General features: G+C 34.8%; 1 long non-coding RNA gene across 1 annotated transcript; it reads left to right on the top strand.

Annotated features, from left to right (window-relative positions):
• The first annotated feature begins 475 nt into the window (after positions 1 to 475).
• Positions 476 to 1,766, top strand: LOC132799777 (uncharacterized). Its single transcript, XR_009634660.1, has 2 exons — positions 476 to 737; positions 1,308 to 1,766. It is a non-coding gene; the product is annotated as an uncharacterized LOC132799777 (long non-coding RNA).
• Positions 1,767 to 13,129: the final 11,363 nt, after the last annotated feature.

The raw sequence follows: 13,129 nt of genomic DNA, 5'->3' as shown, positions 1-13,129 counted from the left end.
AAGATTTTCAAAAACACAACAGAACGAATTATTTTAATCTATATTTATATACATTCTTCCACGTAAAAAGAAAATTAAACGGACTAAAACTCAGATTCTATTTTTCCTAGAAACCAGATTCAAAAGAAAAAGTTCTTTACCTGCTTGATAGAAAAGAATTATATTCTACTTCCACTTCCTTCCAGAAAAAGATAATCGGCAGAAGCAATAAAAATGAAACAGAATCAAGAGAAGAATCGCTGAAACACAAACTGGATCTCTTCAGAAAACTGACAAAAAAAGAAAAACTCATTTGGAGAAGAGAGGACGATCGCCTTCAAAATTGAAAAAGAAAGGGAAAAAAAAAAAAAAAAGTAGATGTATCTGGAGAAGAGCAAGTGATCTATTTATATTAGAGTTAAAAAGGTTTAAATTTTGCAATATGCCGTTGGTCATCGAACTAAGGCCGATTGGATAGTTCGAATTTTAAAAAAGGTTTTTTTCGATAACTAGCCACTTTACAATTGCATTTTAGAAAAATAGCAAATTTTTTTATTTTTTTAAAAACTAACCAATATTTTACCCGTTTGGACTAAAGTACCCTTATCTACAAAAGCTTTCCTTTCTTCTACACAGCCGTTCGTTCGTGGGGGTGGGGTTTATACAAAACTGTTCGTGGGGTTTCTCTAAACTCTTTGCATCTCATCGCCTCTCACTCTCATTTTTTTGTATTTTCTCAGATCTCAAACTAAAATCAGGTAAAAATTTTATCTTTTTTCTTATTAGATGAAAGTAAGGAAATATGTATTTTTTTGTTTTTTCTCTTTCTATTTTTTCTTGTAAGTTTTATTAGTTTATGATTTTTTAAGCTTTTTATTTGATATGGGTATGCAAGAAATTGATTTATGAGATGTTCTATGTGATTTTAAAGATACTTTAGGTGGCATATGGTTTGAAAATGGGAGAAATTTTGTGTAAAACTGAAAAATCGCGAAAAACAGTAAAAACGGAGGAAATTTGGCGAAAAAGATGAATTTCCGCCAATTTCCTCCAGTTTGTCAGTTTTCGCAAATTTCCGCCAATTTTCCGCCAATTTTCTGCCAGTTTTCCGCCAGTTTTCCGCCATTTTTCCGCCAGTTTTCCATCAGTTTTCCGCCAGTTTTCCGCCAATTTTCCGCCGGTTTTCCGCCAGTAGGAAAAAGCTATATTTGGCCTGAAAAAAAAAAACATAATCAACTTTTTTAATACAGTTAATATGTTTGTTTAATATTATTCAAAATTTTATATATTTATTGATTTAGTTTAACGTTATTCATTTAATTTTGTAGTCAAATGGAAGATGATGACATTGTAATTGCGGTTTTATACAATGGAACATTGGTACAAAATGATAGTGGTGATTGGGAATATCGAAATGGTAAAAATGTAATGGTTTCCATCGGCAAGAGATGCACAAAATCAGAGTTAGAGGACTGTGGCATATTTACACTCAAGACCATCAAATTCTTACATGCTAGATTACCATTGACATTCACACAAGATAACATGGAGTTCTTTAGGAAGAAGTATGCATATGAGGTTTACAACAAAGAACTTAGCATATGAGCTGCGTGGTGATGCTTTTTTCTTTCCTTTTTTCATGTTTATAGATGCATATTATTTATTATATTTGACTTTTAATTGTAAATATAATGGTGGCTTATAATGTTCATTTAACAAAGATAACAATGTGGTATTGATGTAATGATAAGTAATTGACCTTATAGGAAATGTGCCATGTTTATTTATTAGAATTCCGTTATGCACAAATGCCTTAAGAGCTCAATTGCAAATTTTAAAAAATTTTCCGCTTGTCGGAAATATTTCCTATAAGCCGAAAAATTTTCCTACTGGAGGAAAAATGGAGGAAAAACGTTCCTCCAGTCGGAAATCCCATATGAAGAAAAATTGAAGCCTCTTGATAAATTTCCGCCAGGTGGAAAAATTTTCCTCCAAGCGGAAATAGTTTTCCTCCTGTTGGAAAACATTTCCTCCAAGCTGAAATTGTTGAATAATTTTTACTCCTATTAGAAACTAATTTCCTCCACTTAGAAAATCAATTTCTAATAGATTATATAAGTTAATAGTAGGATAAAAAAAATTGGGAGTGGAGACAAATATTATATAAGATGAAGATGGAATTAACAAAAAATGTAGTGACATTTAAAATCAATAACCATTTTAAATAAAAATAAAATTGATATATGTTTGTTTTTATTTTCAAAATCATTTGGACATTTCATAAAATGATATGTAAACTAAAGATTGAAAATCAATTCCAAAAAGCATCTTTTCATTTAGGATTAAATTCAAAAAAAAAAAAGATATGAAATAATTATCAAAACATATTAAACCATAACACTAAATTAAAACTTTCTAATTCGAAGCATAAGACAATGGATTCGTACATCTCTGCCTATAATGTCCAACACCACCGCATCGGCTACATCTACGTCCAATAACATCTTCACCTTCGGATGGTATGCGTTGCATCCTTGGTCTACCGGCTCGCCTACGTGTCCATCTTGGTGGAAGAACAATGCGACTTGCCACGTCATCCGGGACATGCCACTGTTTTTCATCTAACAAAGGATAAATGGACTCAGCATAAGCTGCACGATATGCATCCGCGGTGTAGTAATGAGAACACATGCCATAAGGAGCAATTTTTCGGTCTCTGCAAGCGGCAATACAATGATCACAAGGATATTGATCAAGATCGAAGACTTTGCATGAGCATGTTTTTGATTGGAGATTAACTGTACCCCTCAAACTCCCACCTTCCACAAGAAATTCATGCATATTAATGGCTTTCACACGTAGTCCGATGGACTCCAAATTTCGTAGTTTGAGTTGCTCTTCCATATGGTCAGTCACAGGCTTTGTCAATTTTGCACCTGCAGTACGTCGCTCATAAAACCACCTTTGCAGTAAATCCCGTATGTGCTCTATTAATGCTACTATTGGCATCTCTCTAGCATCTAGCAGAATGCCATTCAAGCTTTCTGCAATATTGGTGGTCATGATAGTGTACCTTCTACATGGATAAAGAGAACGTGCCCACCTTGTAGGGTCACATGATCGAATGTACTGGGCAGCCCTAATGTTTTTTGCCTCAATTTGCCCCATATAAAACTCAAAATCTTCAACCAAATATGCACTAGCTGCGAGCATGAAACATTGTATTATTGATTCATCTTTCGCATGTCCATTTGCTTTAATATTTCTGCTTATATGGTACGTGCACAACGCATGGTATGCATTGGGAAAAACTTTGCGTAATGCCCTTTCAATAGCGGGGTGTCTATCACTCACAAACACCAAATCTGGAAAATCTCCGATGGCATCCTTCAGGTTTTGGAAAAACCATGTATATGCTTGCTCGTTCTCTCCTTCTCCAATGCCGAAAGCCAAAGGATATATTTGCTTATTGCCATCCATGCCCGATGCAATATACATGTACCCTTTGTATTTCCCTTTTAATGTAGTTGCATCAACAGCCAATACGGATCTTATGTGGGATTTAAATCCCCTAATGCTTGCTCCAATCGCCATAAAGAAATATACAAAATTGTTATTATCGTCTGTTTTGATACGTGTAACAGTCCCAGGGTTCTTCGACACTAACTCAAAACAGTAGGCAGGTAACTTAGCAAAATTCTCCTCTGGAGATCCCCTAACATTATTAAGCGCATACTCTTTACCTCTCCATGCTTTGTTGTAGCTTATATTCACCCCATATTTCTGCAAAAAATCATGTTGAATTTCTTTGGGTTTGTAAACACGTGCAATACCTTCATATTTAGATTTGATACATTGCCCGATAACCCGGCTACTGGCTTGCTTGTGTTCTCGATGCACGATATCTAACGAGCAACTGTGTACATTATCAAAAATTCTCACAACAAATATTTCTCCATTTTTAAATGTGGTTGCACGTAGTCGCCATTTACAAGTATTTTCCAAGCATACAACCTCATACCGTTGTGTAGTTGATCGTGTCACCTTGAACTCCTTATTTTCTCGCATGCAATAGATACTCAGTTTATTCTGTAGGTCACGTTTGTTGCGAAATAATTGTCCAACTACTATGCTCTCACAGCCAGTGAACTTTGACGAAAATATGGCCATAGAACCACTTCTGTTGCTCGATGATATGTGGTCACTTGTAGCACGATGAACCCTAACATCATCAACTCCTTCATTGTTCATTTCAGGATGCATATCATTATCATTATCCAGCAACTCATGATCAAAATCTACATCATTATGAACAACATCATCCCCTGCTGCATTGTAATTCTCATCATGATCAATATGATGCAACTGCTCATACTCCTCGTCGTTAGGAAACCGTTCAGCATAGTCACCTCCAACATCAACTCCTTCGTGAATGTTAAATGATGTCCAGGCCCCCCCACGAACATCAACTTGATCTCTAAACTGAGTTTCTTGAACCATAATTTCCTGAGATGTAGCCTGAATTGGTTCAGTACCGGAAGCTTGTGGTAGACGACCGCCAATTGGAGGACAAGAAAAAGAATGAAGATTACTCCCACTATCCGAAGCAAATGCTGTTTGATGAACATTTCTACATACATGTTCAACTTTTGAAATCACCTCAACATACAATGGAGGCCGCATCATTGTCATCCCTCCATTCCTCACTTCTTGAAGAAAGCATTTCACATCCCTATCACATCGTATTTCTGTAGGATCCAACTTTTTTGCACATCGTCCATATATCCATTTTAGCTTTAGCAAATATTCATTTCGATCTATCTCAATAGAATTGAAAATCTCATCCTCTAACTCTGATTTTGTACATCTCTTGCCAACGGAAACCATTACATTTTTACCATTTCGATATTCCCAATCACCACTATCATTTTGTACCAATGTTCCATTGTATATAACCGCAATTACAATGTCATCATCTTCCATTTGACTACAAAATTAAATGAATAACGTTAAACTAAATCAATAAATATATAAAATTTGAATAATATTAAACAAACATATTAACTGTATTAAAAAAGTTGATTCTGTTTTTTTTTTTCGGGCCAAATATAGCTTTTTCCTACTGGCGGAAAACTGGCGGAAAATTGGCGGAAAATTGGCGGAAAACTGGCGGAAAACTGACGGAAAACTGGCGGAAAAATGGCGGAAAACTGGCGGAAAACTGGCGGAAAATTGGCGGAAATTTGCGAAAACTGACAAACTGGAGGAAATTGGCGGAAATTCATCTTTTTCGCCAAATTTCCTCCGTTTTTACTGTTTTTCGCGATTTTTCAGTTTTACACAAAATTTCTCCCATTTTCAAACCATATGCCACCTAAAGTATCTTTAAAATCACATAGAACATCTCATAAATCAATTTCTTGCATACCCATATCAAATAAAAAGCTTAAAAAACCCTAAACTAATAAAACTTACAAGAAAAAATAGAAAGAGAAAAAACAAAAAAAATACATATTTCCTTACTTTCATCTAATAAGAAAAAAGATAAAATTTTTACCTGATTTTAGTTTGAGATCTGAGAAAATACAAAAAATTGAGAGTGAGAGGCGATGAGATGCAAAGAGTTTAGAGAAACCCCACGAACAGTTTTGTATAAACCCTACCCCCACGAACGAACGGCTGTGTAGAAGAAAGGAAAGCTTTTGTGTAATTTTCAATTTTATCAAGGGTATTTTTGTCCCAAGATGGCTAGTTTTTAAAAAAAAAAAAAATTTTGCTATTTTTCTAAAATGGAGTTGTAAGGTGGTTATTTATGGAAAAAACCCTTTAAAAAATTTTCAGAGCTATTGGGCCTTTGGAGGATTGGCCCAGATTTGGTCTAGCAACACCTCTATTATTAGTAATTGGGCGGAATTTGGACTGGCAAAAATAAAGCTTTAAATTAAGATGGTGGTTACTTTTTCATACTTTTTATTTTTTTTGTAAATTGATGCTATTTTCGCATTCATAATCATATAATAATAAATCGTTTTGTCATCGGGATATATATATAACACTAACTCAGTTACTCAAGGAGAAGACTCTCCGGCAATATAATCAAATTATTTTTTCTTTGTTCCTTTTTTTTTTTTTGGGTAAAAAGGCAATATAATTCTTGATATGTGTTAGCTGATAAATAAATACCCAAAGATATATATATTTTTCTCAAATTATAGCTACGCTTTTCCTTTTTACCCCTCTGGTACTCAGAAGTAGAATGGTAATTATCTTATGTTATATTATTTTATAAATCTTGAGTTAAAACTCTCAACCTACTGCAAATTGTTTCTTAAATTAGAGGGAATTACAATAAATAAGAAAAAAAAAGGTAAAAATTTAAGGGAGTTATTATCTCATTGTGGACTAATCGAAGCTAAAGCTTGTAAGTAGGTCGAATGGTTAACCGACTACACATTTCTCCCTAACGAATTTTAACAACAGGTTTTCCAATTGAAGTAAGAAACTTTAGGTTTGATTACCTATTTTGGGGTTTGAGTATATATATGCTTGTTAAGATTTAATCTGTCGAAGAAAAAATTAGGGACATTAGAATACAAAACCCGAAAAATATGTGCAGGGCTAGGAAGTACTAACAAAGAGCCAGTGTAACTGCTTATCATTATTAAATAAGTTTAGAATAGTAAAAATTTTTGAAAGGCCAGCATGTAAACAATGTCGATTAAATTCCAAAAACAACGTCGTGACCTTTCTGTCAAAAAATCGCGCTCTTTTCTTTAGTCCTATAAGTTTCAGACTATGCCATAACTAGAAACCTATATCATAACTAACTTACAGAAAGCTCTCTTCTCTCTCTCTCTCTCTCTCTCTTTTGGTTGAAATAGTCGGTTTCTTGGTCTTCAAGCAATTTTGGGCCACATTTTATCTTCAAGACTTCAACTTAAAATCCAATCACTGATCAGTGAGCAATATAGCGTTGAGATCCCAAACAGCTTGGTGGAACCCGGAAGGAGTATGAAGCAGAATCTATGCCACTACCGCACCAGTTACGCCGTCTTATTCCTCTTTATCTTCTTCCTCAGCCTATTTGGACACTCATTCTCAATGGACAATGGTCATCCTGATCAACTTCGTGTTCGGCTGCTTTCTTGTTTACCCGTACGACCCAGACCCAAACCCAATGGTGCTCTCTAACTGCTGCACTCTCGATAGCATCGCGATGTTGGCTGTTCTTGGGGTCTTCACCATTTAGGCTCTACTTCTTCTAACCCACGTCTGGTTGAATGTCTTGGTTTCGATCTTGATTGGTTCTGCGCTCGCTGGGTTACATGCCTTGTTTAGGGGAACAGAGGATCTGCATTCCGATCGCAGCGATCAGGAGCCTCATCAAGATCGCGAGCTGGTCGAGGTCGTTGACGTTGGGAATAATCCCAACACCACTACTCCTACTGCTTCAGACGCCGACCAAGAACCTCATCAAGATCGTCAAAGGGTCGATGTCGTTGACGTTGGGAATCCCACCACCACCACTACTACCGCTTCAAACGTCGCGGATTGGTTTTATTTCTTAGTTTGTATTTCGTTTCTTTTTCTTTTATGTACTTTTTGCTCGTTTTCTTGTAGTTTCTGTTTTCATTCCGCAAAATCAGGTCGATGGTCACTGGGGGTTCCCATCCATACTTTTTTTGGCAAAATCAATACGAATGAGATTGGTAAAGGATGAAAATGTGAGATTTTGAAGTGTACCGCTTAAACCAGAGCTTGAAAGGTTCAAATGGGTGATACCGTTAGATTCATCATCGCAACCAACTCCAACCCAACTGCAATGGCTGTTGCTGCCTACGAGTAGCCAAGAAGACAGGACATGTTGGGTTTGGTTATCAAGGCTGAGTTTCCATCTTATTAGAGCTGCTGCTTCCTCATTCTGATTGTCAGCTGCTGTGACTAAAGACGGTGCTGTTTTGAAGAAAGATGAGCCAGAAAGATAGAACATTAAACATATGATATAAAAGGTTAACAAAAAGAAAACTTGTTTGTGGGACAAGGAAACCATGGTTCTAAGCTATGTAGAGCTATTACAAACTACTACCATATGTTATACATATATATAGATCTCCTTTACAAAACGAAGTCATGTAAGGTGTGCAATAATCAAGCTTTCTACGACTTTGAAAGTTGAAAAAGCTTGGATTTGTTTAATGAATATATATATATATATATATATGTCTATTTTTCAAATGTCTCTTATTAAACATTTTTGGTAGATTCTTTTCCAGTTCTAGTGTATCTCACTTTCGTTTGTCTCTTTCTTTGGGCTGTGTTGGGTGGTCTTTTGCAGAATTAAACCTGGGCCGTCTTAAGGCCGTCCTAAGGTCTATCCCTTGGGCCCACAAAAAAATGAGGGCCTTCATAAAAATTTCCTATATTAATATTTATTTTTAAGAAAAATTTATAATTTATTAAATTAAAAGATTAATTTTGGAATCTTATTAAGTTTTGTTTTGTTCAAATTCTGCATTAATCCCAATTATTATTATTATTATTATTATTACTACTATTATTTTAATTTTTTGTATATTAGGAGTTGTAAAACAAGTTGTTGATTGCTATGGATAGGCTTTGTTTTTTAATTTTTTTATTTTATACATACGTAGTATTTATTCTTTGGACTTTACACGTGAACTAGTTGGACGTGCTTTACAGTTTACATAGTAACTTATCTTGGGTGTGTTTTGATTATGGTAAAGGCAAATCATTTTTACTCTCACGGTTATGCTCATGAAGCTAATGGCTTAAAACGTGTCTTTATTTTTTTTATTTTTATTTTTTTGAAATAAATGGCTTAAAATGCTAAATTATATCTGTTATTATCAAAAATAAAATATTTAGTCTTTATTTACATCAGTTTCATTTTTCTTTCTTTATTTACATCAGTTTCATTTTTCTTTCTTTTATTTTTCCCTAATAAATTTCATCTATTTTATCTTTAAAACTCTTTTTCCCCCTTTATATTCAATATTAATTATTTTTAGTTTTGATGGCTTTGAACCTGATCAAGGATTTCCCATACCTTTATTATTCAAGTTTTAAATGTAAGTTGTTCATGGAGAATAGTCTAACATTAAAATTTACGGTTTACCTAGTTGAGGATCCGAATTCGAATATCCCATCTCAACAGAGATTAAAAAATAAAAATAAAAAATATTTTAAAGGTAAGTTTTGGCAAAAAGAAATAAATAAATAAATAAAATTTGTGCTAGATTAAGATTGAATGACAGCCAAAAGAGGTAAATTATTTCTTTGACACATTTAATTTTAAACACACATTAGAAAAAAACTTTCCTGTATGCATGTATCAGAAGGAAATATTATACCAAAAATGTAATGATCAATCTTCCCAAGGTTTTTCTGTTTTGTTTCGTTTTGTTTTGTTTTGTTTTTTTTTTTTTTTTTTTTTATCAATTCTCTATCTGTTTGCATTTTCTGTTAAACTAATAATGGAAGTGCTTCAGACGGGGCAGCACGGATTTTGGTGGAGTTCTTGGAGGTGGAAATCACTTCAATTGCTTTCGTCAAAGGAGTTTATCCTATGATTTGCTTCTAATCTCATTCCATTTTCACCTTTTCTCTGTTTGATTGCTTCAAAAAATTTTGTTTTCTTTGTAATATGTTTTATTGATTGGAATTCAAGAAAGCTTAATGATAGAATCAAACCAGCTGTGAAGTGTAGGAATTGATCCAGTGTATATAATAGCTATCAACGGCCTGGCATTAGTAAATTTAGCTGGTATCCATAATGAGTAGCTTTCCTGAAATCCAAGATTTCGGAGGCATTTGTATGATCATTGAGAAAAATGGTTAATGGCCCAGCAGGTTGCTGTTTCTTGTTATCTATGCCTTTTCTATGCACTTTTGTTTTCCCCTTTCTTTCAATTTTCAAGCTGCACATGAAAGAATTGACAGGAATAAGTTAGTTTACGTGCTAGGAGTTAAATTGATTTCTTCTACGCCTTAAACCCACATCTGGATAAATTTTTCGCTGTATACATGTATCAAAAGGAAAAAGTATCCCCAGTTGAAAGGTAAAGGAGACAAGTAACACATCCAAAAACAGGTCTAAAATAAAAATAGATAAATCAAAACTGAACAAAACGCATGATAAACATGCATATGTTTTCAGAAAGTCCAATCACTAAAATCAAGCAGCCTCCTATGGTAAGTAAAGATAAAGGCTTTAACAACTAATGGCTTTTAGTTGAGAGCTCCTGAGCAACCAGTTTCATCGTTGGACGAGATTTTGGAGTGCCATGCAAGCATGAAATGCAATCTTTGCAAGAGAAAGCACTTCCCCAGCTTCTTGATGATTCAGAGGGGATAAGCGCTGGTCCAAAACATCCATCACTACTACTTGATCATAAGCTAGTGTTGCAGATAATGATAAAGACCATGACAATGAAAGAGATGAAATGAGATCTCCTGGATGCCTCCCATCAGTATCTCCAACATCACCACTCCAAAGCCATACACATCACATTTCTCATTCACTTTCATTGTGTAAGCAAGTTTTGTAGGGATTATCATTCACTGAATTAACAACACAGTTTAAAGACATAGTTAATATATAAGTATAGGAAAATGTAACATATATTTAGCTGGAGCAGCATATCCGAATGTTCCTGCGAATGAAGTCCAGTTGGATGAGTCTGGTTTGAGAAGTTTGGCTGTCACAAAATCAGAAACATAAGCTTGACCATGTTCTGCATTTAGCAGAATATTTTGAGTTGATATATCTTGATGGATTATAGGCGGTGAACAATCAGATGCATATAGGATAACGCATTTGCAACGACCTTCACAACATTTACCCTTTTGCTCCAACCAAATGCTTTTGCTTCTTCCTCATTGTTCAAGACATTTCGCAAGATTCCACCTTCTATAAACTCAAAAACTAAAAGAGAGTATCGTTGATGAGAATAGAATGTTAGAATTTGTGGATCTAAACATACATAATAAATTCTATAAATCATAAATTACTAACCTCCAAATGCAGCCATTGATAAATTAAATATTTAATCCTGCAAAATAGAAAACAATGTAAAGGAGTGCCTATGGACACACTACTCTCAAACCACTCTCAGATCTCTGAAAACCCTAATATGAAAATACCGTATGACCTATATTTGTTTGCTTGCCCTAGACCTTTTATAATATCTGCAAGTCACACTTACCCATTGATTTTAACACACACAAAATACTAATAATTTAATAATATAATAATACTAGACAAAATATGGGTAAGTCAATGGGCTTATAAAGAGAGTTGGTCCTCCAGTTCAATGGGCCAACTGGAGTCTTATAGAGAGTGTGTGACCAAGGGCCCTACTACAAAATATTAAAATAAACCAGTCCCATTAATGGCATAAATAGGCCCTGTAAGTGAGTAATTGATTATGCTAAGTCTACAATTATTAATTTATTTAACATTCTCCCACTTGGACTGCAATCATCATCATATATATAATCCAAACTCACTTACTACAGAATCTCCCGAACCATAATGCCATTTCATCTAAATATATAGCATACCGACAGGGCATAACAATATACTAGACTAGGCAGTAGAGATTATCTCAGTAAATCTCCCAAAACATGATATCATTTCAACTGAGCACTTTGCATGCCATAAACTTAGTCTAGGTAGTAGATTTACCTAACCATGTGCAATCCTGTAATACACAAATAACATTTCATTTGAGCACATTGTGTATCGACAGGATAAATCAATATACCCAAACTAGGTAGTAGAGACTCACCATGGTACCTGTGGATCAACATACACATATACATAGACTAATAGTCTCAACAGGCCTGTATATATAGGAGCAATAATATGTGTAATAAATAATCTCATAAATAAATAATGATCCACATACATCAATGTATCAAAATAATGAATAATACTCAACATGGATATTATTGCAGAAATTATAACAAACTCCCACTGACCCACAACAGTCTCAGCTGCCTAACAATCCCATACGGGACACATGCTCCTCAAATATGCCTACAGGCAAGGCCTTGGTCAGTGGATCTGCCACCATGCTATAAATAGGCGTGTGAACTACAGTAATGAGGCCTTTTTCAACTTTCTCCTTAACCACAAAATACTCAACATCAATGTACCTCGCATCAGAGGTACCTTTTAAATCATTGGAGAAAGATACTACTGCAGTATTGTCACAATATATCATAATAGGCCTCTCAATGGAGTCAACCACTCCCAAGCCACGAATAAAATTCCGAAGCCAAACTGCATGACAAGTAGCCTCATAACACGCCACATACTCTGCCTTCATAGTCGAGGATGCTTTCATTGACTATTTGGCACTGCGCCAAGATACAGCACCTCCTGCCATGATAAATATATATCCAGTGGTAGATTTCTTATCATCCACACAGCCTTTATAATCTGTATCACTATAACCAACAGCATCTAGGGAGTTGGTACGTCAATATGTCAACATATGATCTTTAGTACTCTGAAGATACCTAAAGACCATCTTAACTGCTTGGCAATGAATAGGACCAGGATTGCTCATAAATCTACCAAGCACACCCATAGCAAAAGCTATATCAGACCGTGTACATACTTGAGCATACATCAAACTACCCACTGCTGAAGAATAGCAAACATTTCTCATCGCCATCCTCTCTTTATCATTCTTGGGATATTGATCCTTAGAAATCTTTCACCCTTTGTGACCAGTACACTTCTAGGAGAACAATTATGCATATCAAATCTCTTAAGGATTCTATCAATATAGGCTCTTTGAGACTATTGCAACACATAATTAGTCCTATCTTGATGCCCAAAACAAAAGAAGCCTATCCAAAATCTTTCATATCAAAATGGTTGCATAACATCTGCTTTGTCTCAGCCAACAGGTCAGTGTCATTAGTAGCTAGAAGTATGTCATCAACATATAACACCAGAAATATAAAACTGCTCCCACTGACCTTTATATATATGCATCTATCAACAACATTCTCCTTAAAGCCATTTTGGATGACAACCTCATCAAACTTAAGATACCATTACCTCGAAGCCTGCTTAAGACCATAAATTGACTTCTTAAGCTTACAAACCAGATTA

Source organism: Ziziphus jujuba, chromosome 10 (assembly GCF_031755915.1).
Source record: "Ziziphus jujuba cultivar Dongzao chromosome 10, ASM3175591v1".
Taxonomy (NCBI): domain Eukaryota; kingdom Viridiplantae; phylum Streptophyta; class Magnoliopsida; order Rosales; family Rhamnaceae; genus Ziziphus; species Ziziphus jujuba.
This window is presented reverse-complemented; position numbering and strand designations above follow the sequence as displayed.